The following is a 9,196-nucleotide window of genomic DNA, read 5'->3' as shown; positions in this document are numbered from 1 at the left end:
CTTGGGACTTTAGTTGGAGGGGGAAGAGAATCGAAAAGTTGTCCATCTCCTTGAAATAACATCCAGAACTATTTTATTAAATAACTTACGTTTGAGAAATTATGAAAGACTACTGTTTTTTTCGTTGTTCCTTATGTTGCAGGAGATTATCAAAAATATATTTAACTTGTAAATTTTTAATCAGAGATGGCCATTTGACTTTGGCCTCGCGAGGCCCGACCTCCGAGTTGAAGGTCAGAATCAGGCCTCACATGGCCTCAGCCTCCGACCTCCAACTTGGCCTCACAGGGCCTCAACCTCCAAGCTCAAGTTTGGCCTCTGGCCTCACAGGGCCTTATCTGCCGACATCCAACTTGGCCTCGGACTCACATGGCCTCAGCCTCCGAGCCCCATCTCAGCCTCCAGCCTCACACGGCATCAGCCTCAGACTTCCAACTCATCCTCCAACCTGACAGGGCCTCAGCCTCTGAACTCCATCTCAACCTCCAGCCTCACACGGCCTCAGCCTCCAAGCTCAAATTTGGCCTCCGGCCTTGCACGGCCTCAGCCTCCGAAATCCATCTCAGCCTCTGGCCTCACAGGGCCTCAGCCACCGAACTCCAACTCGGCCTCACAGGGCCTCAACCTCCAAGCTCAAGTTTGGCCTCTGGCCTCTGGCCTCAGCCGCCGACATCCAACTTGGCCTCGGACTCACATGGCCTCAGCCTCCGAGCCCCATCTCAGCCTCCAGCCTCACACGGCCTCAGCCTCAGGCTAACAACTCAGCCTGCAACCTCACAAGGCCTCAGCCTTCAAACTACATCTTGACCTCCATCCTCACACGGCCTCAGCCTCCAAGTTCATATTTGGCCTCTGGCCTCACACGGCCTCAGCCTCCAAGTTCATATTTGGCCTCTGGCCTCACACGGCCTCAGCCTCCGAACTCCAACTTGTCCTTGGCCTCACACGGTTTCAGCCTTGCAAGGTTTCTGGAGGCCGAGGCTGAGGGAGAGGCCTGGCCTCCAGAGGCTGGACATATCTGGTCTGAACTGAGAAGAAGTTAGCCAATTTCTTCTACAGTTCATTGGAAATCCTGTGTGTATTAATAGAAGGGGTTAATGATTACACAATATTAATAATCATGTTAGATTTAACATAGAATTTTACAAGGTATGGAACGTGTCTATATTTTCACTTTCTTCAGAACATAAGCAGTTATAGTCTTCTGTGCTCACGTTTCCTAACAGAGGTGGGGAACAAGAACATACTTTCCTTTCCAGGAGGCACACGACAGTGACTGTACAATTTCTGGATATGGTTTCTAGATAGATAGTCCAGAAGTTACGGACTTTCTTTCCAGAATACACTCGAAATAACACCTGACAAAAGTAAAAAAGAGAAATAGGAACAGACTGCACCCTACGCAACAGAGTGCCAAGCGAGATGCCAAATAAAGGAATGCAATCTACCCTCGAGGCAAAAAATCACCTCTTACCTCTGGCATGGCTCATATCAACAACTGGTAGAAGGTGGGCTCAACCTCCGAACTCCATCTCAGCCTTTAAGATGAAAGTTGGCCTCACACAGCCTCAGATTCCGAACTTCAACTCGACCTCCAGCCTCACAGGGCCTCATCCTCCAACCTTCAACTTGGCATTGGCCTGTCATAGCCTCAGCCTCGAAGCTCAAGGTTGGCCTCCGCCCTCACACAGCCTCAGCCTCCGACCTCCAACTCAGCCTCTGACCTTCAACTTGGACTCTGGCCTCACACGACCTCAACCTCTGACCTCCAACTTAGCCTCCAGCCTCACATGGCCTCAGCCTCCAAACTCAAGGTCAGCCTCTGGCTTCACACAGCCTCAGACTCCAAACTCCAACTCGGCCTCACACAACCTAAGCCTCAAGGCTCCTGGAGGCTGAGGCTGAGGCCCTGCCTCCGGAGGCTGGACATCTCTGTTTTTAATGGCCTGAAAATTTGGGTGACAATTGACTCCCAACTCCTTGCCCTCACCAAGTTACGCCTGTAACCTTCATATCTAAAACAAGTAACTTCACAGCGCAAAGGGGCTGGTGATCTGAAAGCAAGTTGGAAAAACTTTCTCGAGACTATGGTTGAGCTGAAGAAAACATTGACTTTAGGCACATCTGCCAGTGGCCACGACAATCCCCTCCTCACTGCCCCCTCCTCTTCCTTCCCTTACCTACCAGATCGTAAAAGCCATGGGGACAAGTTGCTGAAAGGGTATGGCTCATCACATGAAATTTGAACACTATCTTGGTCACACACCATATTTCATCTTCTGACGTAAGCAGGGAATGCATTCGTGTTTAGGGAGGCTTGTTAGTTTAAATCTCTCAGCATAAGTACACTCTAACAATGAAAACATTTAACCTGACCTGGCCTCAGAAATTTCAAATTAAAGGACAATATATGAATGGTAAATATTGCAGTTTCATTTAAAATAGTATTTATAGTGGAGTGCAAGAACATTATAGTCCTATGTCTTTTCCTCCTTCTGGCATAAATTTTCCCCTTTTTTGTCCTTACGAGGGTCACTATTTATATTTTGAGCCTAACAATGAAAAAACAGGAATTTGGCATTGAAAACTGCTTTATTGTTTTTCGAAGTATTCTCCTTTATGGTCAATACACTTTTGCATTCATTCGAACTTGCACTACGCAAGTTTATTGTTTCAAAATAATACTTGGTAGGAGTGCTTTTTTATCCTCTTTTTTTATCAATTGAATATCAGTTTTTGACATATTTTGACAATTTTTTGTCGATGTTTTAGCGTTTAGCGATGTTTTAGTAAAATTTCCCTTTTTTCCCACTCATACTTGGTACGAGTTCTTTTTTATCCTCTTTTTTTATCAATTGAATATCAGTTTTTGACATATTTTGACAATTTTTTGTCGATGTTTTAGCGTTTAGCGATGTTTTAGTAAAATTTCCCTTTTTTCCCACTCATACTTGGTACGAATGCCACGATCTTACGTGATATAACTTAACCTATTCATTTTTTTATTTATTTTTTTTTGCTAAACTACACGAGAGCCTCTACATGCTTTGACCTAGTTTAGAGAGTAGTATGAACCGTACGTTCTGGAAGCGTCCTTTGACCTACTTTTTATTTTACGACGTTTTACGGACTAAACTAACCTACAATGAGAGAAAAATGGACAGAAAAAGCTCTGGCATCACTTTTTAAGCTATTTTTACCTCCTGCAAATTTTGCTCTTATGCTAACTCGTCCTTTGACCTACTTTTGAAATGACTTAAGACATTTTCCTATAAGTCTGCTGTCTCCTCTCACTGTAAGGTCCCTCAGTGTAATCTACTACGACCTGCTAATAGGCTTCTGCTCTCAGTGTAATCCGTTTTACGGACTAAACTAACCTACAATGAGAGAAAAGTGGACAGAAGAGAAGCTCTGGCATCACTTTTTTAGCTATTTTTTTACCTCCTGCAAATTTTGCTCTTATGCTAACTCGTCCTTTGACCTACTTTCGAAATGACTTACGACATTTTCCTATAAGTCTGCTGTCTCCTCTTACTGTAAGGTTCCTCAGTGTAATCTACTACGACCTTGCTCTCAGCGTAATCTGCCACGAGATGTTTTTTTAAACTCTCATGTGTGATCTTCTACAATATGTGGCCCCCTGCTACGACCTAACGGGACCTCTCTCCTACGATGGTTTTGGGCCCCCACTGCTACGATGTTTTTTTTCCTCCTCATGATGCAAAAAATGGTATTGTAGCGGTATTTGAAATCGAGTGTGCTGCGTGAAGGGCATGTTCAGTGAACAATAGGAGAGCTGGAAGAGTACTTCCTGGCTTTTCATCGAGAAAAAACAACAAAAAAACAGGGGGGGGGGATCGTGGTTCTTTACCAGAGCGTACGTCTGGTCCCGGATAGATTTTATGAACGTGGTCGCGAAATTCAACAGAGTCGTGGTCGTGTCTCGATTTTTCACATCCTCGGCGGGCTTTTTCGGAATTTCGATCTTGGCCTTTTTCAGGCACGCCTCGGAAAAAGTCGTAACGCATTCTCTGAGCAAAGTTAAAATTGGTTCGTTGTTGTTTCCTCTGTCTTTCCTACTCTTCTTGTTGTACTGCTTGGAGAGTTGACGCAGGAACAACTGTTTGAACGATTTCAGATTCGAAGTTGCAGAATTTTTGAAAACGGTGTATCTTCTATCCAAGGATAATTTTTCCACGTTCTCTTATCTTGAAACCTGAACACGTACATCAGGAGCAGATCTGCATTTAATTTTAGAAAGATGGGGTACACATTCCGGCCCAACCCATCGAAATGATAAAAAGTTCTTTGGTTACGGTTTCGGCCATGATCTTCTGCAACCTGGCCGTCCACGTCTTCTCGTCGGCTATCAAGAACGTGTCGGTCAATTTCTGCACGAGTCGCTTGATGTGTTCGTGATTCGAAACGTAAGCTATATTTTTTTCGTACAATTCGAGGAGGGCACCCACGTCCAAATGGTTGATGTGTCCGAGAGCGACGGAGGATGATTTCAACGCCTCGCAAGTGCAGGAGGAGGTGGTCCCCACCCTGGGACGATCGAAATTGATGCTGGCAGCGAGCGCAAGATGGTGAAGCCCATACAAGATCGAAAAAAACGAAACATTCGAGTACAATCTCCAGCAACGCTATGAACATCCGCTTCTCGTCCGTGAGAGGAGCCAAAATCGAATTCACCAACTCGATGATGGGCGGATTGCCTTCGTACCTGCTATCCAAGCGCAGAAGGTTCGAAACAGCCGCACCCATGCAGATCGATATGTATTTTTGTTGCACGGAAGCTTCGAGTATCGAGTTGAGGACGTATTTTTCCTAGTAAATAGAATCTTATTGAATTTTGGGTTGATCGTGCGTTTTTGTATTCACTCCAAGAAATTCTATATAAAATAACATACCTGAAAATTGTATCGCTAATATACTAGATTTTTTGGTTTGTGTGATCTGAGAAAGCATAATGGAATCCACCAGTTTGATCGAATGTGTTACTTGCGAAAAATTAATATCTAAAACTAATATTAGCAAGCACAGGGCAAGATGTAACGAAACAGCTTCGAGTTTAAATCGTTCGTTACCTTCTAAGCCTTGTGCTCGATGTAGAAAAATGATCAGCATTGCAAATTTAAGTAAACACCTCAAAATTTGCAAACCATCGACCGGACAAGCATCGAAAAGGAAAATCGATGATCCAGAAACGGAAGCTTCCACTTCCAAGCAAATTAAATTATCTAATGAACGCAAACCAATTAGATCTGCATTCAACGACCAACTCCAGGATTTTTCAATTAAGTCAGAACCAGGCCGTGACATCCTTAGTTTCTTGGATGAAACGAAAACATCTGTACTAAATATTTTAAAAGATAAACTTGAAAACAACTCTATAAAAGTATATGTTGTTCTGTTTTCCGAATACGAAAAAGTCGATGGCACAACGAGTATTTTTTATCATCGTACAAAAAACCAGACTCTTTATTTTGCTGACGTCGAAAATTTAGACAACTTCTATTATAAAGTTACCAATGAGCTTGTTAAGAAACACGACGATTTCGAGGCTAAAGGGTCGGGATGGTCTCTGTGTGGAAGTCCTCACACGTTAACTGTTTACGTGAACCGATTCTCGCCTCTTCGCGCTTCCAGCTACGTTCCTCTTCCACCGAACATTCAACACAAGAGGGCTGTGTTAAATATACAGAACAGCGATAACAAGTGTTTCCTTTGGTGTATATTGGCTGCACTGCATCCTGTTTATTGCAAAAATAATCCACAGTGGGTTGGACATTACAAACAATACGAGTCCGAGTTTGAAAGTGTAATGTCTGGCATCGAATACCCGGTGACATTGTCGGATATAACAAAGTTTGAAAATCGTGCAGGAAAACGCATCGCTATTAATGTATATTCCTTCACGTCAGATAAATATCTCGTGCATCCCGTCAGGATAAGCGATATCGACGATGACGATGCTCGTGTGATTAATCTTCTTCTAATTTCAAACGAGGATGTTCATCACTACACACTAATTCGTTCTCTATCACGTTTGGTCAGAAGTCAAACTACCAAGTATGCAAACCACATCGAAGTTTGCCCGAGATGCCTAACCACGTTCAACGATAAAAAAACGAGTCGATTATCGAAATTACACCGGACGTCAGATTGCTATCGAGAAACTTGCCGAACATAAAATTTATTGCGGTGACAACAGACCGACTTGCATGTTGATGCCGAAATCAAAAGAGGTCGAAGAATTTAGGATGCATAAGGCATTGTTCGAACATCCCGCAATCATCATTGCTGATTTTGAGTCTTTTCTCAAACCGTTGTCGTACTGCGAACCAGACCCCGAACTTTCTTCCACAACACCGTATCAGTTGCACGAAGCCTCGAGTTTCGGATATGTTGTTGTGCGACAGGATAGGATAGATGAACCGTATGTTTACCGAGGACCAGACGTAATCAAACATTTTTTTGAGAAGATGGTTGAAGAGGTTGAGACCATTGGCAGCCTCTTACGCGAATCGAAACCAATGCTTCCATTATCCAGCGATGAACTTCAATCTCACAATAACATTGAAACGTGTCCGGTGTGCAATCAACGTTTCACCGACGAGAACCGGAAAGTATTTCACCATAATCACTTCACCGGAAACTACATCGGTGGAATCTGTAACACGTGTAATCTAAAGATCCAAAAACCTACCTTTGTCCCCATATACCTTCATAATGGCAGCGGTTACGACTTCCATCTCTTAATTCGGAATCTTGGATATGATAGACAAAAAATAAATATTCTAGCAGAGAATGAAGAAAGGTACATCAGTGTCAGCAAGCGAGTATTGATTCCGGGAACAAACGAAACTGTGGAGATGAGATTTTTAGATTCTTACAGATTTTTATCTGCGAGCTTGGATGCTCTTGCAAGCAAACTTTCGGCTGAACAATTTAGAATAACGAGAGCTAGTTTTCCCAACGTAGACATAGAAATGATTAGACGTAAAGGTATTTATCCTTACGAATATGTTAGTGATAACTCTAAATTTAACGACGACACTCTTCCACCTCAAAAAGAATTTTACAGTCGACTCAGAGAGAAAGGAATCACGGACGATGAATACGAACACGCGCAACGGATGTGGGACAAATTAGGATGTAGGACACTCGGCGATTATCACGATGCCTACTTAAAACTGGACGTGACAATACTCGCGGATGTTTTTCAAGCATTCAGGAAAACGTCGGCGAATATTTACAAATTAGATCCTGCATATTTTTACGGTCTCTCGGGCTTAGCGTGGTCTGCCATGTTATTACAGACAAAAATAAAACTCGAATTGATACCGGACGTGGACATGTTATATTTTATCAAGAGGGGGATACGAGGTGGAATGGTGCAATGCGTACAGAGACATGCAAAAGCAAATAACGTTCACATGACAGAAGAATACGATCCTAATGAACAATCGAATTACATATTTTATGTGGATGCAAATAATTTATACGGACATGCTATGATACAAAAACTTCCTTACGGCGGGTTCGAATGGGTGGATACCACTTCCATTAACATTAATAATTTCAACTACTGTGAATTTGGCTTGTTTATAGAGGTGGACCTCGAATTCCCCGACCATCTACATGATTACTTCAATGATCTACCTCCTGCACCCGAACTAAAATGTTCGCCTGATTCAAATCAACGTAAGCTTCTGTTAACATTGGATAGGAAAGAGAGATAAGTTCTCCATTACAAAAATCTTCAATTCTTAATTGAGAAGGGAGTTCAAGTAATAAATGTGAGAAGAATACTGAAATTCAAACATTCCGAGTGGTTAAAACCTTACATTGAAAAAAGTACGTATCATAGAACACGCGCCACGTCAGATTTAGATAAAGATTTTTTTAAACTCATGAGTCATGAATAATGCTGTTTACGGAAAAAACAATGGAGAATGTCAGGAAGCACGTGGACGTGAGATTAGTTCCCGATTCAAATAAATGTAGAAAATTGATAGCATCGCCGACTTTCAAATCACGAAATATATATGATGAAAACCTGGCCCTGTTTGTGATGGATAAAAAAATAATCAAGTTCAACAAACCAATCTACGTGGGGGCGACGGTTTTGGATTTATCTAAACTGCATATGTTTGAATTTCATTATAATGTCATGAAACCCTTCTATAATGAAAATATAACACTTTTGTACACGGACACGGACAGTTTTATTTATTCCGTACAGACATCTGACCTCTACAACAATTTGAAACAACCGAAAATGATTGATCATTTCGACACATCTTCCTTCCCTCAACCAAACAGATTTGATCTCCCTTCTCGCAATAAAAAAGTGCTTGGTAAAATGAAGGATGAATGCAACGGAGAAATCATTCTGGAGTTCGCCGGCTTACGTTCCAAAATGTATGTGGTGAAAACAGAAACGAGCATCACCAAAAAATCCAAAGGTGTTGGTAAAAATACCGTGAAAAACAAGCTTGTGTTCGAGGATTACATCAATTGCCTCTATTCACAGTCGAGGATTCTACGTTTGGAGACAAGGATACAAAGCGTAGACCACGTGCTTACCACAAACAAAGTTAGGAAAGTAGCATTAGATCCGCATGACGATAAAAGATGTATTTTGTCTTGTGGAATCCACACGTTGACTTGGGGACACTATCGTTTAGAAATTAGTAAAAATTGTAGGCAATGCAAATGAAAAAAAAATAAACTTAAATAACTAAAACTAAAATAAAAAAAACTTTAACTGTCTCAAATTATCACATACACAATAAATAACTAGCAAGTACAATGAATCTCTTTGGTTTCCGAAAGCAAACAATGGAGACTGTACACCGCACGACAGATCATGAATTTCTACCTTCCATGTTATCTAAACTCAACAGCCTGTTGATCAATCAATTTTCGGAACGCTGCTCTTCTTGCTGGAACAGTGACGATTTCGGATTCGCGACGATCGACATGACGAGGAAACCCAACGACGGAAAATACAGAAACAAAATCAACTAAGCCCGAGAGACCATAAAAATATGCAGGATCTAATTTGTAAATATTCGCCGACGTTTTCCTGAATGCTTGAAAAACATCCGCGAGTATTGTCACGTCCAGTTTTAAGTAGGCATCGTGATAATCGCCGAGTGTCCTACATCCTAATTTGTCCCACATC

The sequence above is a fragment of the Lepisma saccharinum genome, chromosome 2 (assembly GCF_977018435.1).
Source record: "Lepisma saccharinum chromosome 2, izLepSacc3.1, whole genome shotgun sequence".
In the NCBI taxonomy this organism is placed as follows: domain Eukaryota; kingdom Metazoa; phylum Arthropoda; class Insecta; order Zygentoma; family Lepismatidae; genus Lepisma; species Lepisma saccharinum.
Note: the sequence above shows the minus strand (reverse complement) of the source record.